Genomic DNA, 25063 nt, shown 5'->3' with positions numbered 1-25063 from the left:
AGGCTGTTCCCTTCGTGTGGAACACAACCATGTCCTGGCTGCTAGATGAACTCCTCTCTGCCTTTGGGGCTAATTCAAGCACCACACTCACCAGGAAAGCATCCTGTTTCCTTCCCAGAGGCTCAGATCTTCCGAAAGACTCCCTTCAAACTCAGAGCCTTTCTCCTGGCACAGGCTTTGAGAACTGTCCCTAGGGGGCTTTGGGGCATGTAGGTGACTTTCAGGTGCCCACACCCTTCCCCACCAAACCAACTGAACCAGAGAAATCACCCACCACAAGTTGGCCCGGAGAGGGGTTTGGGGGAAGCTTACAGAGGAGCCCCAAGCTCATTGAGGGCTGCTTTTTTCTTTTTTTTGTAATCAACAGTGTTAAAAATCCATACTCACTCTTCAAAGAACACAGCCTTCTTTCCCAACTGCTACTGGCTCTGGCAGAAGCTGAAAATGAGATTCTGGAATCACAAGAAAGAAAATGACAAAGCATTAAATCATATTAGAGAATATGAATGAAGTGCTAACAGCCACAAAACTGCTGCCTTCGCTGGAGGCGGAGCGCTCTCCTCCTTGGCACAGGCAGAGTACAAATATCCTGCGGCTTTATAGCCACCTCTTGTTCAAGTCACCCATCCCAATTAAGCAACCCGCACAAAGGAAAGGGTATGTAAGGTAATGAGCCGGGCCTAGGAAGGCATGCAGAAGGTCATAGAAGAGCTCTGCAGTGAGAGGACAAAACAGGGAGTGACCTGGTGATTCCTGGGCTGCAGTGGGGTGAAAGGCAACCAGGGGGGTAGGGGTTATCAGGCATACTGAGGCAAAAGGGGACTCTGGGACCTACAAATGTAACTAAGACCCCCAAATAAAGATTGAATCTCACCCTCTCCATTTGGGATTAGGGTTTACCTCAAAGTTGTACTCAGAAAGGAATGAGAAGGGGCGCCTGGCTGGCTCAGTCGGTAGAGCACACAACTCTTGATCTCAGGGTTGTGAGTTTGAGCCCCATGTTGGGTGTAGAGATTACTTAAAAGTTTTTTTAAAAAATTTTAAAAAGAGATAAGGGAATGAGAAGAAGGTGGCAACCAGTGGACAAATGAGGATCATGTTTCTCCCCGAGTGGCTAGTGAGAGGGCACCCCACAGCTCAAGACCAGGGCTGGACAGAAAGCCACTGGCAAAGGCACCACGGTGGGAGAATGAGGAGCCAGGCGAGGGAAGGTAAAATCCACAAAACCCCTGAACTATTTCAGAGGAGTCAGTGAGGAACCATGGGACCATGGAGGTTCTAGAAGAAAACATGAGACCTGTTTGAAAATACCTCCATGGGGAAGGTCTAAGTCAGATACAAGACGCAGAGGCCATAACAAAAAGATTAATACATTCACCGCATAAAATATTTTCAAATGTCCACAGGGAAAGAGAGACCATGAACAAGATTAAGATTTGTCAATATAAATCAGAGGAAACAGACTAATTTCCCGAATGTATAAAAGGTTCCTACAAATCAATTAAAACCACAACGAAATCCAATAGAAAAATGGGCAAATGATCTGAGTAGCCAATTTACCAGAAAGGAAATGACTCCTGAATATATAAAAAGACCCTCAATCTCATTTATAATAAGAGAAACGCAGATTAAATCTACAAGGTAATGGCAATCGTGATTTATCGTACTGGCAAAGAACAAAAAGTTCACTAACAGACTGTCGCTGAGGCTGGAACAGGCACCAACTTCTAGTCCCATCAACAAGCTCTATCTATGGATGGCAATCTGGTAAAAATCTGAGGCAATGTAAAGCATACATTCCTTCAACTTGATCGTCTCACTTCTAAGAGTGTGTGTTTATACCTAACATGTGAAATCATGCTTGCGCAAGTTATTTGTTACAGTAGTATTTATCAAAAGACTGGACTTAACTCATATGCTCACTTCTAAGGGGGCCTGTTAAGTAAATGATGGTATAACTTTATAAAGGACTATTATGTATAGCCATTAAATACAAATAAAATTAAATGTAAGCCATAAAATAATGACCTCCAAGGATCGTTGTTAACTCAAAAAACAAGGAACGGGGCCACTTGGGTGGCTCAGTCGGTTGAGCGTCCAACTCTTTCTGATTTTCGGCTCTGAGCTCGGTGCTGGTGTGGAGACAAGCTGCTTAAGATTCTCTCCCTCTACCCCTCCCTGCCTCTATAACAAACAAACAAACAAACAAAACCCCAGAAACAATAGAGAGTGGTAGAATAACACCTCTTGCATTAAAGGAATAGAGGAGAGAAAGAGAGGAGGAACGGAGAAAGAGAAAGAAATATGGCTCTATATGTATGAAATGTTTCTGGACCATAAGATAACCACAAGAAACTGGTTATCAGGGCTGCCATTGGGAAGGGAAACAGGGGGACCAGAGACAGAAATGAGACTTGTCACTTGATACCCTTTTGTATCTTTTGCATTGCTACTATGTGCGTGTATAAGGTTTTCTCTATTTAATTACAAAATATAAAATCCTCACATAGAATGGCCTATCCCCATTGTCCAAGACAGTAGCCGCTAGCCACATGTGACTGTTTAAATCGATTGAAATTAAATAAAATGTAAAATTCAGTACCTCGGCTGCACCAGCCACATTTCACGTGCTCAAGAGCCACAGGTAGCTAGTGGCTACCAGACTGGGCAGCAGACATAGAGCTCATTTTCATCATCACAAAGAGTTCAACTGGCAGTCCTGGACTCTATGTTAGTTAAAATGGCTCATGTGAGCAAGCAAAAACCAAACCGTAATTGTTTCGCATGATAAGCGAAGAACTACAAATGTGAAGGCTGTTAGCCTACAAATCCCTCTCCCTCTACACAAGCTAAAAGGCCAGGCCGCCTACTAAGATAACAAAGACCGGGGAGGGTTCCTGCCCTGTGTGACTACCCAAAGGTTAAGTCAGTTTGATCTGAACTTCAGTCCTCTAAGGTCAAAGTCCAGCACTCTAAGAAGATAAGGATTTCCATTCTGCAACCATACGTGTGCACAAACTGGAAATGCATAATCTGGGAGAGGTACTGATAAGACCAAGGTACCTTGGTCCCACTTGGTGCCAAAGTGCTAGCAACTGGTTCCCCCTGGGGATTCTTGCTTAAGAACCAGCCAAGCCCATAGCCCCTTTCCTTTGCTTCTACCACCTGGGGCAGCTCTGTGGGCAAGGAAACTCAGCTTAGCCAGGCTGGTCCTGTAGGCAGAGAATTAGAGAACCAGATAACCAGATAATCCTCCTACCCAATTCCCTGGAGAAAGGACACAGGGTGGGGTGGGGGGGCAGGCAGCTGAATCAGGGGCTCAGCTGGAAGGTAAGTGGCTTATGTATCTGGCAGCGTATCTTCTAAAAAATTGTATTGGCCAAGAAACAAGGCAATAAAATACATAACATGTGACCTGACCTAGATGAGCACCTTCAAAATATCAGCCTGGGTCGGGGTGGGGGGGTGTCAAGATCTAGGCTGATGACAGTCTGACCTAACTGCCTGCTTGAAATCATGTTGAAAACAAGAAAACCCTCCAGAAATACAAGCCAGTCTTCCTGCTGGATCAAAAAAGCGCCAAAGTCACTTGACCTTTCACTTCCGAAGACCCCAACGTCTTCAGGCTCTCAGGGAGCCCAGACGTGGCTTTGATTCCAGCATTTGGCCTGCGGATTAGTGCGGATGCATGCACTGTCATCAGCCGAGGTCACCTCTCAGAGGTAAAGTGCTAGAAAGAGCATCACTTAAGTGATTATTTTCCACATGACTGAAAGGAATTAAAATAGCCCTCTATATGGGTACGCAATGGCACAGGGCCTAAAATAGAACCTCAGCACCCAAAACACAGTCTCCCATTGCTGAATCTGTGCTTCACCAATAAAAGGAAAAGCAAGGAGATTAAAGAGGGTTTTGTCATTTCTAAAGGAAGTGAAGTTGGTCGGTAGCATTTTCTAACTGCAGGAACAAAGTCGGCCTTAGACAGAAGAGAGCTCTGTTAGTAAGAGCCCGGAGGTTTTTTATCAGGACAAGATTTCTGGCTCCCAGCAGAGGCTCAGCATTCAGGGCCCTTTGTGAGCTGGTCCCCACCTTCTATCTAGCAGAGTCTCCTCCCAGAGGAGATCTCTGTGACCCCGGAGAATTAGCATCCGAAAAAGGGACCTGCGGTGAAGCCACATGGGCAAGTTCACAGTTGAGAAAAAAAACACAGTTTGGTTTAGAACTTAATCCAAATAAAAAAAACCCAAAAAATCAAATGTATTTTAAAAAGCAAGAGTAAATATTGAACAAAATGAAAATGAGGTCATAACAGCAATCCTGTGCTAAGTCTTAGAACAAAGAATTAAGTCTCACGTGGACTTAGAGTATGATGAATCCTTCTGGTTAGCATTTGGTTATCACAGTGCTATTTTTACAAACATACCTTATTGATCTCTCAAGGGCTTAATTCTTTGATTTTCAAAGAATTGATTTTTGAATTCATTTTTCCCCCTTCTCTTCATCGGGTCTCACGTTGCCAGATCCTCATCTATTACTGCCTTGACATGTCATTTAAGCAGTCTCCAATATCGCTTGCTTTGATTTCATGAAATCCTGCCTCTCCCACAAGAGTTACGATTTCATTTTCCACTCTTTGTCCTGTACCTATCTGCAAAACGTCCTAGGAGCTGGGAGAGACAGATGACCAAGACATGGATGCTCCTGGAGCCCCGCTAGACAACAGGGTTGAAAACAGAGGGAGGGAGGATGGCGTCAGACCTCAGTTTCTAAGTGGCAAGACCATTACTGAGTATCTTCCTGCAATGATGACTTCTGCTTCCCCTCTGTGACCTGGAAACTGTGGGGAATCAGACACCAGAGATGCTGATAGTCTGACCCTCTGGGGACTGTACCTGAACTGGCTTTTTATTTCTCTCCATTTCCCCTGCTCTCTCTCCCCGGAGGATACCCTTGACCTACCCCTATATTCTCCCTTACAAGTCTTTCTGGCAGAGCTAGGAGTTATCTCCTTCAGTGTACCTTCCCTCAGCAGCCCCCCCCCCATTTGTAACCTCCGTGCCTCAGATATTTTGTAGGGATGCTTCTCTCTCGTGGCACTGGTGATTTGTGCCTTTAAGCACGGGACCCGTGAGAACACCAGCTGTACCCTCCACTAGGCTGCAAATCTCCAAGACAAGTCTTAACTACATCTCTGCATCTGCCACATCACTTGAGGACACACCGTGCCTTACCCTCGGAGGGCACTTAGTCAATACCAAATGATAAGCTAGGAGGTCAGGAATCAACAGGGCTGCCCACTAGGGCCACCGCAGGCCGTTCCTTCACTTTGTTCATGATGGTCACCAACAAAATGAACATTCATCAGAGCGCAGAGTCTTAGAGGCCTTCTCCAGATGGGCAGTTGGGACCCAGAGAAGTTGAGCAAGTTGTCCAATGTCACACAGCTCTTCTCTGCCTCCAGTCCACCAGTGGCTCACAGTGGCCTTCAGCATGACTTACAAGGCTACGGAGGGTAGGATTTAATACCCACCTGTCTCTCAAGCATTATCCTCTTCTATCACCCACCTCTTTCCTTCAGTGAGCCACAATCCCTGATATGTCATACTCTTTCACACCTCCAAGCCTTTGGCACACATGGTATTCTCCCTCGCATGCCTTTTCTCCCTCCTGCCTGGTGAGCTCCAGCTCATTCCACAAGTCTTGGCCATGAAGCACAGCCCCAGTCCGTAAATGCTCCTCTGAGGATTCAGTTTTGCAGGTCTGTAACCCGGGTTCAAATCTCTGCTCTGCTACTGACCTGCTGTGTGACCTTGGCAAACTCACTTTACCTCTTAGGGCCTTGGTAAAAGGACGAAATGAGAGGATGCATGGAGACTGCTCAACGCAGTGCCTGGTGCATACCAAGTGCTCACTCTGGACAGCTGGGAAGATCTCACCAGCCCTTGCAGGCCCAGGGAGCCCTGCCACACCTCCACCCCTCCCTCCCCTGCAGTGCCACTGTGCCTGGGGCTCTCAGACGCTTGAGGCTATGGGCATGTCTGTGTTGCTATCTTTATACTCCCAGAGTCTGGCCCCCCTAGCTCTGTTGCCAAATTTTATCACATACAAGGCTTAATTCTTGTTCTGAGTATATCACAAGGCAAACACCCAATGCCAAGAGCCACAGAGCCATAGCCTCGGGAAAACAGCCTAAGGCAAAGGCTGCTGTTACTTTAGATAATTAACAAAAAGAATAGGATCCCAACCTGCAGCAGTGTAAGAACCTCTGCCCACACCTTCGCAGGCTGCCCTGTCCCCCTGAATCAGCAGTTTCCTTGTTGCAGCCCCAAATGCATCCAAATACAGGCAGCGACCCCCTCCGTGGCTTCTGGGTTTGGAAACCGTGGAAGATGATCAACAGGGTTTCCGAGGGCCCAGTGTAGGAGAATATCCTGATCTTCTTTGAAGAGACAACTACATCCAAGGTCAGAGAGGACTTGGGTTTGCAAAAATTGCATCTAGATCAGGGTTTCTCAACTGTGGCACAACAGACATTCTGGGCTCCCTAGTTCTTTGTTGTGGGGGGCTGTCCTATACACTGTAGGATATTTAGCAGCATCCGGGGGCCCCTACCCACTCGATGCCACCCCTAAGTTGTGACAAGCAAAAATGTCTCTAGACGTTGCCAAATGCACCCGGGGGGCAAAGCTGCCCTCAGTTGAGAGCCCTTCTGGAGGAAGTGAGCCCACTCAACTCCAACCCTGGATTTATGGCTACAGTAAATCAATGAGGAACATTCTTAGCCACTCACCGTATCTGCCTTAAAACGACGTCTTCCAGTGCTCAGGGATTTTTTTTTTTCTAACTGCACGGTCTAGAAGGCAGTTGTTCTCAACCCTGGCCACGCAGAATCTCCCAGGGAGCAGTTTAAAAATACAGATTCCGGGACACCACCCCCAGAGATTCAGATTCACTGGGCTTGGGGCAGAGGCAGGACATGGATATTTTTTAAAAATTCCCTAGGCAGTTCTAACATGCAGCCAGGATGGAGAAGCATTGCCGGAAGACATTCCATGTGCTTCCATCTCCCCCATCCTTTGAATCTGGCAGTGTTAAAAGCCAGTGAACCAGAAAACCAAAATGAAGCTAAGGGGATTTAAGTAACAACCTCATTCTTGACAATGAAACATCCTCGGCACACTCCATTTCTTGGCCTGCAGATGACTTGCTAGAAAGAATGGAACTTAACCCCATAATCATGCAGTTTGCCCATGGCTTTATTGATCTAAACAGTGCCTTCCCATAAAACTTTCTGGGAAGATGGAAATGTTCTCTATCTGCTCTCCCTAATACAGTAGCCACTGGCCACCCATGGCTATCGACCACTTGAAATATGGCCAGTGTGACTTAAAAAGAGAATTTCAAATTATTTAATTTGAATTTGATGGCCACCATATTAATAGCATGAAAAATATTTGTGTCCCTGCGGGGTCACAAAAATAAAGTCCCGTAGCCTGCTAAATGCCACAGAACCATGAAAATTTACAAAAATATATGTCTTAGAATATCTAAATTCAACAGTCTTAAAATGATCAAATGGAAACCTAACTTACCCTAATGATCAAATTAGAATTTCAAAATATATATTTTTTCAACCTGCAGAGCTGGCTTCCCCACATATTCCAAACACTTAGCTTTGAGGGAGACATTCCTGGCCCTTTACTTTTGAAGCACTCATCACTGTAAAAAGTGATCTAATCACCAAAATAACCAGGAGTTGGTAAAGAATATGACATAGGAAGTTGATTTCTACTCTGAGCTGCTTACTAGCATACTAGGGGAAAAACACTCACCCCAGCTTTCCTTCCCTCCAAATCCAAAGTAAACCTTTGATTCAAACCTCTCGCTCCCAAGACAAGCCTGAACCAACACACAGGGCAAACCAAGGTCACCTCTAAGAACAAGCTTTTTTTTTCTCGTATCAGTAAGTTTCACAATTACTTACAATTTCATGAACTGCATTCACACACTCATTCTAGGTGTGTGGAGCCTCACAGAACTCAAAGCTCATAGATTTTTTTTAAAGCTAAAAAACAGAAAGGCGATTCTTTTTGCCAAGGCAATGGATGGTTTAGAGTCTAAGAAAGCATCACAGGCCTTTCTGAGTACACACACAAAATGCTTACCTCAGGGCACCTACGTGGCTCAGCTGGTGGAGTGTGCGACTCTTGATCGAGGGGTTGTGGGTTCAATCCCCACGCTGGATGTAGAGACTACTTAAAATCTTTTTTAAAAAATGTTTTCCTCTCCTTGGCTGGGATTCCTTTGGCCCACCTCTAAGCAGAGTCAGTGTGAGTCATTTAGTAGTGATTTTAATATGTCTCCAGTAATTCAAAGTAGGGGTCAACCCTGACTCTTCATAATAGCCGGTGCTTACTGAGTGCTCACCACCTGCTGGGCCTTGTACTTTATTTTATCTGAATCTTATCACTGCCAGGTGCCATTACCAGAAGTTAAGGCTCAGAGAGGTTAGGTAACAGGCCCATGGCCACACAGCTAGCAGTGGCAGCAGTAGGATTAGGACCCAAGCCTCTCTGATTTTCTGGTGGGAATCCTCTGGGTTATGAGCAAAAACAAACATGTAATTATAATGTTAGGTACCATGCTGAGCCATTCTCCCATGACCAGGCCGTAGCTCAATGAAGGGAGTCTGGTGTTGCGGCATTCAGAAATTCTGAACCTATCCTTACTTCAGAAACCACACCGTACCCCCATGGACCTCTATCTCTCTCTCTTTGTCCTGGGGCTTCACGAGGCAGATGGTTAGAGGGGTCTTGGGGAGTGCTTCTGATCCTGCCAGCACAGATGCACCAGAAAGCATAAGCAGATACATGCAGATAGAACTTTCCAAATGCCATCATGTGGGTGGAAGGTAAGGATCCCAGGGGAGAAAGGAATTGCTTTCAGTTGGGGGCAGGGAAGAATCAGAGGGGCATTCCTGGAGGGGACCGCTGAGCTGGAGCTAAAGGGTAGGTAAAGTTGAGACATCAGAGATTCCAGGTAGGGCATTCCTAAAGGAGAGGACAGCCTAAGCAAAGGCAGCAGCTCACCTGCCTGGGTTATAGCAAAGGAAGCAGAGGGGGAAGGGGAAAATCAGGAGGCAAACAGGGAGGGGGGTTGGAAGAGAATCTCCAGGGGCCTAGGCTGATGGGTTGGGGCAGAACTGGGAGCCCAGGAAGTAACGACTGAGCAACCCAGGACATGTTTAGCATACCAACCCTGGTACTTCTTAGCTGTGTGGCCTCCAGCACATCCCTTCTCTTTGGGCATCAGTCTCCTTTAGGGGGACACCCAGGACCCTCTGTTGGTCTGAGAACCTACTTTTAGAAAAATTGGTGCTACGAACATAGGTTATTGATTTATCTTATTTCTAACTTCCTATATTATAAAAATGTTGATAAGAATTTATTAGTTACAATTGGGTAAAGATTAATTCTAGTGATTCAGAATCGGGGGCTTTGATGTCAGATTCCCCGTGTGTCCTGGGAAGGGGACACATTCTTCCTCTGAGCAATGGGCATAACATCAGTACCTACCTCACGCATGGAGCTGTTGGGAGAAGTAAAGCAGGTAATCTAAAGGTGCCAGGACAGGATCTGGCAGCCAGTCCTTGCTTATTCTATGTCAGCTATTACTTATAATAAAATCTTAGCTTCCAGCCAGGTAGACTAGCCATGAGGGAGAGGTGAGGCAAATGCTGACCTCCAGTCCGAGTTGAGACCTCTTCTTAATCAATCAGACTCTGAGGTATAAGAAGGTCTCCAGGTACATATCCCGGATTGCACAGCCTCTAGACCCTCCCCTCAACCTCTTCCTCCTTCCCTATTTCATTCACTCTGTCAACTTGGCCTCCTCCACTCGAATGCGGGGACAGGGGTGCAAATCTTGCATGTGCTCTGCCCTGCAGCCTGCGTTACACAATCCCAATTTCCGAGGCTGCCAGGAAGGCAGCGAAGGTGTAGGCGGGGGATGCTGGCGGTTGTGGGGCAGCACCGGGCTGTCAGGGTGGTTGGACCAGCATCCTAACTCAGGGTTGCCGGGAGGAGAGGGCATGAGGCTGAGGTAATTGGGGCCCAGGTGAGCTAAAAGGCTGCTGGGGGTAGGTACTGGCTGGGGGAGGCCCCGAGGGGCGAAGATATCTGGGGCGGGACGGGGGTAGGTGCCATTAGCTGGGTGGTCAAACTCAGTAAGTGGTTAGAACGGGGGTACAGGAGCCTCCAAACCATCCAGGCACCAGGAGGGGCGCACAGGGGCTGGTGCCGGAGCCAGCGGCGTGAGGCGGAGTAGAAAGAGGGTGCAGGTCCCCGACCCATCTTCACCTTGTCCCTGGGCTTAGGGCGGTAGGCAGCCCGGGGAGTGAGGTCACCTGGGATTCGGGAATGTCAAACCTGTCCAGGCACTGCAGGGGCGCGCGCAAGGGCTGATGCCGGAGCGAGGGAACCGAGTAGAAAGAGAGATGCAGGTCCCCGACCCATTTCGCCCCGCGTGCCGCTTGCAGGGAGGCCAGGCAGCCCTGACTCGAGAAGTGGAGGATGGGTCACGGGGCCATAAGGGAGAGACCCCGGACACCACCCCCCCTTTCAGGTGCGCATCCCCCGCCCCCGCCCGCCCCGCCGGCGCACACTCCATCTGACCTCAGGCGCCTGGGTCGCGCCACCGGATCCGGACGCCCGTCTTCGGGCCCCAGCCCCGCTCGCGTCCGGCAGCAGCGCTCGTGCCCGCGCCGCTCAGTTCCCGGAGCCGGGCTCCGCTGGACGCCTTAAAGGCGCGGCGCGCCGGCCTGCGTCAGCCGACAGAAAAGCCGGCTCCGCCCGCCCCGGTCCGTCGCACTGCTCCGCCGCTGCCTGGTCGGGTCTACCGCTGATCCCGCACGAGAACCCTCAGCTCCTCGGCTCCGCCGCTCACAGCGTTAAACCCGGAGGGGCAGATTAGCGCCTCGCACACCCAGACCTCGGCAACCTGTCTCCAAGCATCCAAGAGCCCAGGCCAGAGGGCCAACACTTACTGCATTCGCGCAGCGCCAAGTGCAGAGGACGGAACCGGCCGCCCCGCCCCGCCCCCCGCCCCGCCCCTAAAGAGCAATCTCGGCGAGGGGAAGAGATGGGGACCCAAGGAGCCACAGTTCCACCACTCGATGCCAGAGTTCGTCGAGGCATTGGTTCATTGTTTACTGAGCACCTACTATGTGCCTGGTGCTGTGGGGCCGGCGCCGTCAAAGTGACTCTGGCTGGATCTCTGCTCTCAAAGGGCTCAGAGGGACAGGCCCAGGTTCACAGGAAAGCTTAGCAACGCTGTCTTACACATGTTGTCTCTTAATCCTATGAGGTGGGCATTGGGATGGGCTTCCTTTCTCAGAAGAAAGGTGAGGAGCTTGCCCATGGGTTCAGCCTATAAAGGACAGAATTGGGGATTTAGACCCTGCACCTGGCTCCAACTCTGGGGGCAAAATGGCAGTGTTGAAAGACTTTAAGCCACCACTGGTTAAATCCCCACTATGGTCATTTCTTCTTTTTAAGGACAGTTAAACCTCATTAGGCAAAAAAATCAGGAGCGGAGCATAAAAGTTATCACCCATTAAATTCAAACGGTGTTGTTTGACTAGCTTATCTGTCACAAAGCCCGGATTTTTGAGCATCTAGCCTCAGTTTCCCACTCCAGCCTCATCTAGTGTTCAGGGCACCGAGGCTGAATTATACCACTTTGGCCTTTGCATAAGCTGTTCCATCTCCACCAGGAACTCTTCCTTTTCTGCTTGGCCTGACTACTTCCTCTTTTCCATGCCTCAATTTAAATGTCACTTCCTGGGGCGCCTGGGTGGCTCAATCGGTTAAGCGTCTGCCTTTCGCTCGGGTCATGATCCCAGGGTCGTGGGATCGAGCCCCGCATTGGGCTCCCTGCTTGGTGGGAAGCCTGCTTCTCCTTCTCCCACTCCCACTTCCCCTGCTTGTGTTCCCTCTCTTGCTGTCTCTCTCTCTGTCAAATAAATAAAATCTTAAAAAAAATAAAAAATAAAAAAATAATAAATGTCACTTCCTCTAGGAAACCTTCCTTAAGTCCCTTTTGCGCCCACAGTGCTCTATGGACTTCTTCCATCAAAGTGTTTATTCATTCATTTAACAAATATTTACAGAGCACTTACTATGTGGTGAGCACAGTATGTGGGGTGGGGTGTTGGGGCTTGATATCTTCTGCTAACCTGAACCCATGGCTTCCTTTTCTGCCTCTTATTCTACACCTAGGTGGGACCAGTGCCCAGCAGGACTCTCTTGGTATTTAAATCCACCCCTCCAGCCTGGCAGAACTGGTAGGCAGCCTACTGCCTGCCAAACCCTCCAGACTGGCAGAACCTGGCTGAGTTGGGCGGGGCCTGAATTTTAAGAATGGGTCATGGACAAGAAGCCTCAGAGACGTGGCAAAGGAACATCTTTGAGGCCACCTTGTAAAACCAGCCTCTGTCAGGGCTGCTGGAATCCATTCAGAGTTAAGGACAATCTCCCTGGCTTGGACTGGAGCATCTTTCTCTAAGATGTTGACTACCTCATCATTCAGATTACAAGAGTTGCGTTTGACATGTTTCATCAAATTGTTCTCAGAGCTTCAGGGTCAAAGAGAAAGTTGTTCAGGATTCTCATAGATCATAATTAACCAAATAGAGTGATTTGAAAGACCGATCTGAAGAAATTAATCAGAATGCAACAAAGAGTGATACGACATGAAAAATATGAAAAGAAAGACCTTACAAATGTGTAGAATAGACTGAGAAGATCTAAAATCCATTTAAGCAGCATCAAAGAAGGAGAGAAGAAAGGAGAGGCCATATTTGAGGTAGTAATGGGTGAGAATTTCCAGAGCAGAAAAAAGATATAATTCTGCAGATTTAAGAAGCATAATATATCCCAAGCAGGAAAAATAATAGGAAATCCATACCAAGAAATATTGCAGTGAAACTGCAGAATACTAAAAACAAAGAAAAGATCTTAAAAGCATCTAGAGATTAAAAAAAAAAAAAAAAGACAGCTCATTCCCAAAGGAAGGAATTAGATTGCCAGCAAATTTCTGAATGGCAACATAGGAAGCTAAAAGATTTGAAGAGTATCTCCAAAGACCTGAGAATTAGTTCCCCAGCCTTTCAGGAATGAGGGTGACATAAGTGAATTTACAACTGGAAAATTTGACTAACTGAACTTCTAAGATATACCTCAGAAAGAAGAAAAACAACCCAATTAAGAACAGCAGTGAAAGGAGGAATAATGAGTGAAGAAATGGGCAAATAGAGTGAATCTCAACAAAATTGTCAGTACAAAACAATAACGATGACAAGAATAATCATAATTTATAGGTTTAAACAAGGTGCGAACAAAAATAGGGGACAATAGTAAATTAGGAACGAGATGGTCAAAATTAAAGGGTTCCAATGCCTTTGCATTTGGGGTGGGAAGGGAAAATAAGATATTAACTTTGGCCTTTGTAATTATGCATGGCACAGTGTCAATGGTATTCGTTAAAATAATACAAATAACATGTATAACTTTCAAACCAGTAGAACGGGGGAAATGACGTAAGTCAATAAAAAACCCAAATGCTAATCAACCCAAAGACATGTAGAAAAAGTGAGACTCCTCCCCCTAAAAAAGATAGTAAAAAAAAGTCCTGATATACTAATAATCATAGTAATTTAACTAAACTCATCAGTTAAATATCAGAAATTTTCAAATGGGGGGCGCCTGGGTGGCTTAGTCGTTAAGCATCTGCCTTCGGCTCAGGTCATGATCCCAGGGTCCTGGGATCGATCGCCGCATCGGGCTCCCTGCTCAGCGGGAAGCCTGCTTCTCCGTCTCCCACTCCCCCCGCTTGTGTTCCTTCTCTCACTGTCTCTCTCTCTCTCTGTCAAATAAAAAAATAAAAAATCTTTAAAAAAACGTAAATTTTATAAATATCAGAGAAATTGTTAAAATTTTTAGTCAAAGGAAACATTAAGCCTGATGGTTCTAGAAGCAAGTCTAAACTTTCAAGGAATAGATCATACTATTCTCTCGTAAGCCCTTCCGGAAAATAGAAAAAGAGAGAGCAGATCCCAACTCACTCTATGATGCCAGTCTAAATCCCATACCAAGCAAGATCAGATAAATATTACTCCTAAATCGCTCAGAAACATGGAAGTAAAAATCCTAAATAAAATATTAGTACATTAAGTCCAGCAATACATAAAAAGGATGATGCATCTTTCCCAAGATAGGTTTATCCCAGGAATGCCAGGATAGTTTAACATTAGGAAATATATTCTTGGGGAATATATATATATATATATAGTTAAAAAGCAACTACCAAAAACTTATGGCAAATATTCTCAATAATGAAAAGTTAGAAATGCTGCCTTCAGAATAAAAATTGAGGGGTGCCTGGGTGGCTCAGTGGGTTAAGCCACTGCCTTCGGCTCCAGTCATGATCCCAGGGTCCTGGGATCCAGCCCCATGTCACTGGGCTCCCCGCTCAGCGGGGAGCCTTCTTCTCCCTCTCCCTCTGCCACTCTCCCCGGTTGTGCTCTCTCTCTGTGTCAAATAAATAAAATCTCCAAAAAAAAGAATCAAAAACAGTTCAAATCAAAATCCCAACAGGGCTTTTCAAGGAAGATGATGAGCTGATTCTAAGATTTATATGGAAGGGGCACCAGAGTGGCTCAGTGGGTTGAGTGGCTGACTCTTGATTTCGGCTCAGGTCATGATCTCAGGGTCCTGGGATGGAGCCCATGTTCAGTGGGCTCGACATGGGCTGAGTGGGGGGCGCCTGCTTCAGGATTGTCTCTCTCCCTCTGCCCCTCCCCACCACTTGCTCATTTTCTCTCTCACTAAAATAAATGAATAAATCTTTAAAAAAACTAAAATTTTATATGGAAGAGCAAAGGTCCAAGAAAAGTAAAAATATTCCTAGTGAAGAAGAAAAAGAAGTTATTGAGATTTGTTAAAAAAGTATAGTTATTTGGACAGTGTGTATTCATGTAGGGACAGATAAAAACACTAATAAAACAATAAAAATCACAGAAACAGACAAATGCACATAGGGAAACATGGTTTATGAGGGAAGTGACATTTCAGATCACTGGGGAAAGAAGGGACAATTCAGTAAAAAGTGCTAGGACAATCGATTATTCATATAGAAAAACATGGAATTTAACAACCCACCCCCCTCCAAATTAATTCAAGATAGATTGAGGACTTTAATATAAGAGGCAAAACTAAACTTTTAGAAGGACAACATAGGAGAATATCTCCAGGGTCTTGCCAACACTTGGTTCCATCAGACTGCTTTGAATATAGTAGGTATAAAAGAGTATTTCATTGTGATCTTAATCTTCACGTCTGTCATGAATGGGCTTGAGCAATTGTGCATATAGTTAGTTGCCATCATGTTTCCGTGTCTGTGAAATACCTGTTTGTGTCATTTTCCCAACTAATTGTCTGTGTCTTAATGGTTTGTGGTTATATGTGTGGCTAAGGTCTTCCAGTTTGTGGCTTATCATTTCACTTTATTTAGTGCTTCTGGACAAACATTAACTTTGATTTAGTTGAATTATCCTCTGTGTTTAGTGCTTTTATGTCCTGTTTAAGAAATCCTTTCCTACCTCACCTAAACCACATTGATTGAGATTAGCGGAGAGCTGGCACCCCAAGAACACTGGGGATGCAGGTGCCAAACTGGGACTCATGGGTGGGCTGGCAAGAACCACAGCCAGCAGGACAGATGAGCCAACACAAGCTCCAAGTGTGTGAGTCACTGGAGCACCTCTCAGGCGATGATGGTGAGTCCAGCTCGGCCACTTACTAGCTATCTGCCCATGTAAACCCGAGTTTCTTCATCTCTAAGTAGGAGGGGATGATGAGCAACTGATGATGGGACCAACCTCATAGGGCTGCAGACAGGATCAAGCTGAATAATGTGTTTACAGATTCACCCTGCACCTGGCACCAAAGAAGTGTGTGTAATATCAGCTATCAGCATCATCGCTGTTCACACACCAAACATTCACTGGGCTCGCCCCATTCTTAGAGGGGCCTAAAAACTGTCTTTGAACAGTCGAAGGTCAGTCAGGGAACTGAGATTATGAAGACCTCAGTGTGAACTAGGAATCAATGGGTGAAGTTTACCAGCACGTGTGTGTGTGTGCGTGCGTGCGTGTGTATAGTGCATAGTTCTTCTTGCTAAGAAAACACACATTTTCTCCAAGGTCCTCACAGGCTTCATTTCAACATCCATACCTGTACTGTACTGAGACCTCTCCCTCTTAGCTGTCCCTGGTGTCTCCCCTGGGGCCTTTAAGCATCCCACTGGGTAGCCACTTCGACATGAACATTTTAACGAAACTTTCAAAGATGTGCATCACGTTATGCCATCTAAATCATGATGCTCCCTTATCAGTCTGATTTGTCAAAAAGATAATGCTTCTTCGTTTGTTCTTATCGTGTCTCTTCTGTGAGCTCCTGAGGTCATGTGGGGGAGACAGATCACACATCTATGTGGGTGGATTATAGTCTGGTCCTCCTTCAGGCAGTGGTCCTGATGCCCCAGTTGGGGTTCTGGGGACTGGAGATACTAGGTACCCAATGGGCCAGGAGTAGGAGGTACCAAGTTTGGTCATCCCTTTCCATTAGCACACAAGTGGCTGGGGCAGATGAAGGAAGCTAGGGGGAGAAGGCAGTTGTGCGGAATAGACTCCTGCTCCTTTGTGTCAGTTCTCAAGTGGATTGTTCTCATTTAAAGATATAGGGTGAGCAGATGTTAATTAATTCATCATTGCCTACATTGTACAAGGAGTTGTGCTTTTCGTGCATTATACCATCTGTTTTCATCTTCACAACAGCTCTGGAGTATGGAGGTTATGACCTCCACCATTTAACAGACAAGGAAACCGGGCTTGAGATTAGGTAACCTGACGGAGCTCATGTAGCCAACAAGTGATGGAGCAGAGACAGACATGTCTCCTGGATCTGTGCTCTGAACCACTGTCCTCAATAAATACCTCCTAGGACTTGCGTAAGACTTATATTTTGCAGGCTGCCAGGGAAACTCCATCGCAAGTCTTGGATGATAGAATGGGCGTTGGGGGAAGCTCAGGAAATTGCTATGGAGGGTCTTTTCTTAAGAAATCCACAACATTTGAGTGATGGCAGCTCTCCACTGTTATGGCTACCTATGAACGCAGCCTGGCTGCCTATGAGTAGGTCTCCATGGAAACATAACTTCCACTGGCTACGGCTTCCAGAGGAGAATGCTTCCAATCTCTGAGAACTCATCTCAAATATAGTTTCAAGACTATCTGCACCACGTTTACACATGTGGCTCTGAGGCAGTGCAGAGTAATGCTTGGGAACACAGGATTTGCTGCTCCCTGACAGGCCTGACTCATCCATTTACCAAGTGTACATTGCTGACAAGTTGCTTACTTTCTCTGGGTCCCAGTTTACACCTCTATAAAATAGGGGCAATATAGTATACTTACTGCATGAATTTGTTCTAGCCATTACTAAATTCTCAAACAAAATAGGTATTGACTGTTATTATTCCTTGCCCACTAACCCATTCCCTTCCTGCTGCCCCTGTTCCCAACTAAACTAGGATAACCAATTCATCCCAGTTTGCTTTCTTTGTCTTTGCATGAAAGCCCATCTCAGTTTTGGGCGAACTGGGATGGTTGGTCGCCCTTCCCAACGCCTCAGTCAAAGAAGTCATAATGGGCCCGATAAAATGGTGGCCAATGGGGCTCAAGAAGGTTGAGTCCAAGATTTACATTGGTCATTTCATATTCCTAACAGTTTTCAGGCTGTTGGATATCAAATGAAGGCTCAGAGGCACAGAAAACCAAAAGGCTGACAGAAACCAAAGGCAAGTCCTATTAATCTAATTTTGAGTCTCCATGGGCAGGAGCTGCCTTATTCATCTCTGTATCTCTCTCCACATTTAGTAGGTTAACTGTTAAATGAGTGAATAACAAATCCCCTAAAATACTCACGATGTAAAATGATCCCCAGTCCCAGGCTGGGAGCTCCTTGTGCCAACAAATCTCCAGGGCTGACTTCTTAAGGTCGTATATTATGAATGACACCAGCCTGCAACTAAATCTGGTTCTGGGATGACTTTGGAGCAGGCTCGGCCTATGGAGGGAAAATCTTATCCTACAGTGGGATTCCTGCCTCAAGAATCATTCACGAGTCACTGTTTGGTTAAGGCTCGACACCCACTCGGAGCTGCGCTCCTCGCCCTGACTTTGGGACTGATAGCGTTTTCAATGGAGGGATATCGGCCCCTGGAGAACACCACACAACCTACTGAGGTCCCCTACTCACAGCATGGGGTATCTCCCAAGTTCTCATGCTCTTTACGTGTGGAGTAAGCAGGGGAGTTCAGATTATGGGGAGAAAACATCCCCACTTGCTGGGAGTCTAGGGGGTGGGACATGGATTGTTCTCAATGTCCTGAGCTGGAATACTGACAGGGCTTTTGTCACTGCTACGTGCCAGAGAAGAAGTGGTATGGGGGACTAACCAGGTATTCATACTCCAGTGTCAAGCAGCCCTAGCCTCTAGGTAGCTGTGAGACCTGGTGCAAGAAACCCCCTCTCTGACCTCGTCTGTGAAAAGAAGATGTGTGATATGGGGCTGAATACAGCTCAATACCCACAGCTGCTATTGTTGTTTTATTACTGTTCTCCAACATCAGTGCCCTATATGAGAAAGAATAGTGCTCAAATCAACAAATACAGAAGGGAGTGTCAAACAGCAACACTCAATAAATGTTAGCAACTGTTATTAAGAGCTTTTAAATCATCATCTACTTCCTGTGTCTGAGTCACCCAGCTTCTCTGTGAATACCAGGAGAAGCTTATTTAAGAACTTTTGTGAAACACGTAAGTAGTATTCCCACTCAAAATGCATCACCTGAATCTAATCATGAGGAAGTCCCAGACAAACCCGAACTGAGGGAAATTCAGCAAAATAACTAGCCTGTACACTTCAAAAATGTCAAGGGTATGGGAGACAAAGGCTGAGGGAGCGCTCGGATTAGAGGGAGTCGAGGACACAGGACCACTAAGGACAATGCGTAAGCTTGGATTGGATCCTGCACCAGAAGAAAAAAAAAACTGCTGTAAAGGACATTATTAGAGTAATTGGTAAAAATTTGAATAAGGTCTGTAGATTAGGTAATAATATTTTATCGTTGCTAAACCTTCTGGTTTTGATAATTGTCCTGTGGTTATATAGGCAAATTACTTGTCCTTGAGAAATCACTTGAAGTATTAGGGTTAAGGGTCCGAATGCCTCCAACTTACTCTTGAGCAGTTCAGGGGGAAAAAAAAATCTGTGTGTATGAAAACTAATGAAAAAGCAAATGTGCCTAAATGTTCATTGGTGAATCTGGGTGAAGGGTATATATGAGTTTTCAAACTGTTTTTGCAACTTTTATGCACGTTTGAAATTATTTAAAAATAAAAATAAAACAAATAAAATAAATACACCACCAAACCTTAGAAGAAGAAGAAACATTGCAGTAGGCAAACAGTCAGCAGCTGTCAGAAGCCTTCCACCTCCTGGTCCTGTTTCCTCACCGTCCCCTCTCATGGTCAGCCTGGAAAGGCCAGCTGTATACTAACAGCAGCTTTAGAATCCGCCGTAGTGGCAGGGACAAGTGCCGGGCTTGTTTGCACCCGCGGTAAGGAGAGAAAGGCGATGGATCCAGCACAGTGCAGTGGCCAGTGGGAAGGGGTGGAGCGAGGGGGCCTCCAATGACCTCAGTTGGCCTGGCTGCAGCTTTTTAATCTAGGTGTTTCAGGAAGGGCAGAGTGAAGCACTGTGATTGATGCTAGAAGAGACTGTTCTAGCACTGAGATGCTGCTTGATCCCTGCAAGAAGGTGAATTTGGCTCCCCAGGAGAGGAGCAGTGCCCACTATTAGCCAGAAGAGGGCGCGCTCTTCTCCCGCATCACGCTGGGAGCCAACAGACTTCCACTCTGGGTGTGCCTTCACAGATCTGCAGATCCCACGGCAGGATTAGGGTCAGGTGAATTAGGCGGCAGCCTGAAAGTGAGGGTTGGCTTCTGTCTTCATTTAAGATGTGATAGTTGTTCATTGTGGGATGTTCTGCATTAATTTGATTAATTACTCAAGATTAATTATTGAAAATATTGCAATAAAATATTACTGATTTTGATTAGTGAGTTGTTTGTCACCCCCTTAAATGTTGCACCGAGGCCAGTGCCTCCTAGTCCCAAACCCATTAACTGCAACACCAGCAGCTCAGTTTGCAATTGGTCAGATGAGGTCTGGAGTTGATGGGCCCTTTTGTACCATAAAGAAAGGGCTGGCTAAGAGAATTAATCCTAAAAACCTGAACTCCTGCCTTTAATGTCATTTTACAGTCAGTGGCTGGAGCCTGACGTTATTATCTCTAAGTCTGAATTTTCTCATCTGTAAAATGGAGATCACAATCCCTTTGCACCGTTCATTCTTCAGGCAGACTATCACTCAACTGAGTACTTCCTGAGGGCCAGACACTGTGCTGAGTCTGCCCTTTATTTATAAACTCATAAAATGGTCACAGCTTTACCATATAAGAGCTATTATTATCCCCATTTTTGAGGATGAGGAAATGAGCACAGAGAGCTTTAGGGGCTTATCCAAGGTTGAACAGCCTGTAAGTAGAAGTGCATATGCTTTAACCTCCACAGCAGCATTCTCAACAGGGAGGGGGCGATCTTCATCCCCGTGGAGACAGTTGGCAATGTCTGGAGATACTTTTCGTTGTCATGACGACGGGGGGTACTATTAGCATCCAGTGGGTGAAGGCCAAGAATGCTGCTAGCCATCATGCAATACATGGGGCAGCCCCCATAGCACAGAATTATCTGGACCAAAATGTCAGCAGTGCTGAGGTGGAGAAGCCGGCTCCCTGCTCTCCTGCTGAGATTGGGGAACTATATGAGGACTTAGCACTCGGGGCTCCCTGAAAGGCAGATGCTATGTGGAGGTGGTTGCTGTAGTTCTTTTGTCTCAGTGACCTGGATTCTCTTGATAATTCAGGGACCTGAGTTCCCCTGGCTCAGCCCCCTCACACGATGGTTGAGGAGATGGGCTCTGGGGTCAGTCAGAGCACCATATCATGCTTTCAACAATGATTTACCTGCTATGTGCTGGCCTTATCCCAGGCCGTGCGGACACACATAGGTGTCCCTGTCCCCACAGAGGTGTCTAGGGGGGAACAGACATCAGACAACATTCGGCTCATACATAGTTATACATTGTGCTACATGCCATGAAGCAAAAGACATAGGCCCCATGGAAGAGAATAAAAGGGAAGACACTGATGGGCTGGGGTGTGCAGCAAGGCTTTCCTGAGAAAGTGACATTTAAGCTGAGACCTGGAGGTGGGAGGGAGGAAGGGCACTGCAGGTGGAGGTGGAGGGACAGCTGTGCTAAGGCCCTGAGGTAAGGCACTGAAAGCCGCTCAGTGTGAGGAGAGGCCAGTGGTGGGAAGAAGAAGGGAAAGGAGCAATGTTCCTTTGAAGAGGCAGGTAGGTAGAGGCCACAGGAAGGAGCTCGGTCTTTATGTCAAATGAAGGGCTCTGAAGAGTTCTGATCAGAGCAGTGACACGCCGAGGCCAGTCCTTCAGAACGCAACCTGCTTGAGGTCCTGCGTGGAAGATGCTGTGTGAGGCCAAAACCCAGAGCCTGCTTCATCACCCGGAAACCATCACACAACGGTGAGGTTGATCTCAACTAAGCAACCTTAGATAAGGCAACTCACCTCATGGCTGGGGTGAGGGAGGCTAGCTCTGAACCGTGACAACCAGAGCGATTTTCATATATTATATGATTATTGCTATGGCTCTATTTGTTACTAGACAAAGAGTGACATCGGTCACTGGAAACACCTGTTTGGGTCAGGCGGCTTGTGCCCCCCCCCGCCCCCCCTCCCCCGTCAGTAGCGGGGATTTTCCCACAAGCCCTTTGTTTCCTTTTGCTCCTTTCTTTTTGCTACTCAGCCTGTGCACTTTCACTCCCCCTGAAATCCCCATTGTGGCTTTTCTCCAATTCTGAGGCATCCTTTGCCCCAGTGTATTGCCCCCACTGACCCCTGTCCCCCCAGGGGCCCAGGTGGCTGGCTGTGGCTCATAGTGATGTTTGGGACCATGTGTACTGAACGCCTGCTCCTCATTTCTGCCCATTCCTATGACATTCCAAGAGTTCTTCCGTGGGGGTTTAGTGAGGCTTTGAGGGACCTGACTGTCCCTGCCCAAATGGGACAGTATTTCTCAAGGTGGCTGTTGCTCAAGATATTGAAAGGACTTATAGGAAGAAAGGGTTCTATGGACGATAAAGTCCGGACACCCTATTTCAACACACTGAAGCAGCTTTCTTTATTGCAGGACTTTTCAGAGCATTTAACGTGCTAATGTGCTTTATAAATCTCCAGGGAGTGACATAAATCTGTCCTTTTTTCTAGGAGCATCTTACAGACTAGTGTTCAGAAGTACATGCCCCAGGAAACATCATCCAAAGCCACTAAGTGGCAGAAGGAAGGACACTTCAAAGTGATCAGTGTGGGTCAGGCCAGTGTCTGCCCTTCCTTCCCAGCCTGGACTCTGGGCTCCTGGAAGGAACTGTCTCAAACCCCCAGTTCCCAGCACAGGATGGATGAGTGTGGGCTTTCTGCTCTCCTTGAGCCTGCAGTATAGCCTCATGTCCCTGACCCCCTCTGTGTTATCAGTGACTCCTGGAGCTGGTTGAAAGCTGCGCTTGGCTCAGTCGAAGAAAGCATGTTGGCAGGGGTATTGTTTAATCTGCTTTAAAAAATAAAAAGCTTTTTAGTACTTTTATCTTCCTTTTCAATTACTAAACAAGTACATATTTTTGTAAAAACAAACAAATGAAAAAATCCAACAATACCCAAATGTTTAACAGTAAAAAGTCAAAGTCTCCTTTGGTCTCCTTCCCATCCCCCACCTACAGTGTTTCTTCCTTATTAAGGTTTTGCTATGCCTGGTTTGGCAGGCAAGAAGGCTGGTCTGGGGTCCGAGGGACTGGGTTCAGGCCCCAGCTGAGACGGGTTAGCTGTGTATCCTTGGGTGCAAACCTCAGTTTGCTCATCCATAAAATGGAGGGAGCATAGGAAGGACCTAGGGGAGTACTGAGTGATATTAAACACAGAAAGCACTCAGCAAAGCCCCTGCACCTAGCTGACTTGAGTTAAATTTGAGGCGTAGCATTTTCTTTCTGGAATCCAGATACTTTTTTTTTTCCTAAGTCCAATTCCATGCAGTTGAATGTGCTAATTACAGAATGGGGTCAGTCTCTTCAGACTGTTTATGTGATTTTTTTTTTTTAAGTCCTCAAGGGCAGTTCTATATCAGAAACCACTATACAGAGGTTTACTTTATTTTTCAAATTAATGTTCAAATGATCAAAGTTAAAAATTAAAAAACAGAGTAGTCGACTCTCTCATCCTACAGGTTAGCTTTTTTTTTTTCAAAATTACAAAAGGAAATTTATTTCAAAAGCATAAGGGAACATTTACATTTGAACAAGGTGGATAACAGCTGTCTTGCAAAAGCAAAAAAATTCACAGCATGAAGTTCTTTCACATTTAAAAAAAATTTTTAAAGATTTTATTTATTTATTCATGAGAGACGGGGAGAGAGGCAGAGGGAGAAGCAGACTCCCGGCAGAGCAGAGAGCCTAATGTGGGACTCAGTCCCAGGACCCTGAGATCATGACCTGAGCTGAGGGCAAATGCTTAACTGACTGAGCCACCCAAGCGCCCTCTTTCACATTTCTGAAGCAAAAATAACTTAAGTTGTTCACTTTTGCCTTATGGAAGGTAAGGGGAACAACAAGGTGGTAAAGGAAGGGACACAGTCAAATCAGTATCGAACTTGAGAAAGTAAAGTCACTTCTGCTCAGCTTTGAGTTTACAAATATGCTTTAAAAAAGAAAAAGAGGAAAAGTTACACTTAATTTTCAAATTTATATAACTGTAGTCCCAATACAGTTTCTGTACTTGAAATGGCTTTAGGACCACTGGCTGATGCCTCTGAGGTCCAGACTATCTGGTCACAGTTTTCAAATGGCAATTCCATGTTCCTATGTCTGTTCAGATGCCAAGGGAGCTTAGGTTCAGCTCATAGTCTTTTGGAAAGTTTCAGAGAGTATTGCCACCACTCCATAGTCAAGCTGACCAACTTCTTTTGCTCACTTGTACCATTCTAGTCTTTAAAAAATATTTTTCTCATAAACGTGTGCAGTAATTCTAACAAAGGGGTTTTGCTTTTTCCCCAATGTAGGAGGTTAGCTTTTTTTTTTAAGATTTTATTTTTAAGTCATCTCTACACCCAACGTGGGGCTTGAACCCACAACTCTGAGGTCAAGGGTCTCATGTTCTGCCAACTGAGCCAGCCAGGTGTCCCCAGATTAGCTTACTTTTGATGCTGGGAACTAAACCCTATTCCAGGACCCTGACAGGATTATTACTGCCTTAGAAAATGTCATGCTTCTAAATTCAGCTTATAAAAGTGTTTATTCTTTTTATAAATCCAGGTAGGATTGCCAGATAAAACACAGGATAGGATGCCCAATTAAATTTGAATTATCTAAAGTCAAATTTACCTAGGGGTGCCTGGGTGGCTCAGTCAATTAAGCATCTGACTCCTGATTTTGGCTCAGGTCATGATCTCAGGGTCCTGGGATTGAGCCCCTCATGGGGCTCTGTAGGGAGTCTGCTTCAGATTCTCTATCTCCCTCCCCCTGCTTGCTCTCTGTCTATCTCTAAAATTAAAAAATGAATATTTTTTTAAAAAGTCAAATTTACCTAGTGCTCTGTATTTTTATTTGCTAAATCTAACCAACCCTACATTCAGCAAACTTAAATAATTACTTTTAAGGGGTTATAGACCCATTTACAAACATCTTAAACTACTTTTATAATTTTAATATACCCCATCTCCTTGTAAATGTCTTTAGTTATCTGAACTAATAAAAAA

At 45.9% G+C, this 25063-nt stretch overlaps 1 protein-coding gene across 7 annotated transcripts in view; it reads right to left on the bottom strand.

The window, feature by feature from the left end:
- ABHD6 (abhydrolase domain containing 6, acylglycerol lipase) overlaps window positions 1-25063 on the bottom strand; it is a 75956-nt gene that overhangs the window by 39266 nt on the left and 11627 nt on the right. For 4 of the 7 annotated variants that reach the window (XM_027586872.2, XM_027586874.2, XM_027586878.2 and 1 more), the window contains exons 1-2: window positions 10674-11063; window positions 388-452 (exon numbers count right to left, since the gene is read on the bottom strand). The gene's annotated coding sequence lies outside the window, so the exon portion shown is untranslated. Of the gene's footprint in view, window positions 1-387; window positions 453-8165; window positions 8230-10673; window positions 11064-25063 lie in introns of those variants that run through there. The other 3 variants (XM_027586873.2, XM_027586877.2, XM_027586876.2) reach the window with 2 other exon arrangements.

Source organism: Zalophus californianus, chromosome 1 (assembly GCF_009762305.2).
Source record: "Zalophus californianus isolate mZalCal1 chromosome 1, mZalCal1.pri.v2, whole genome shotgun sequence".
Lineage (NCBI taxonomy): Eukaryota > Metazoa > Chordata > Mammalia > Carnivora > Otariidae > Zalophus > Zalophus californianus.
This window is presented reverse-complemented; position numbering and strand designations above follow the sequence as displayed.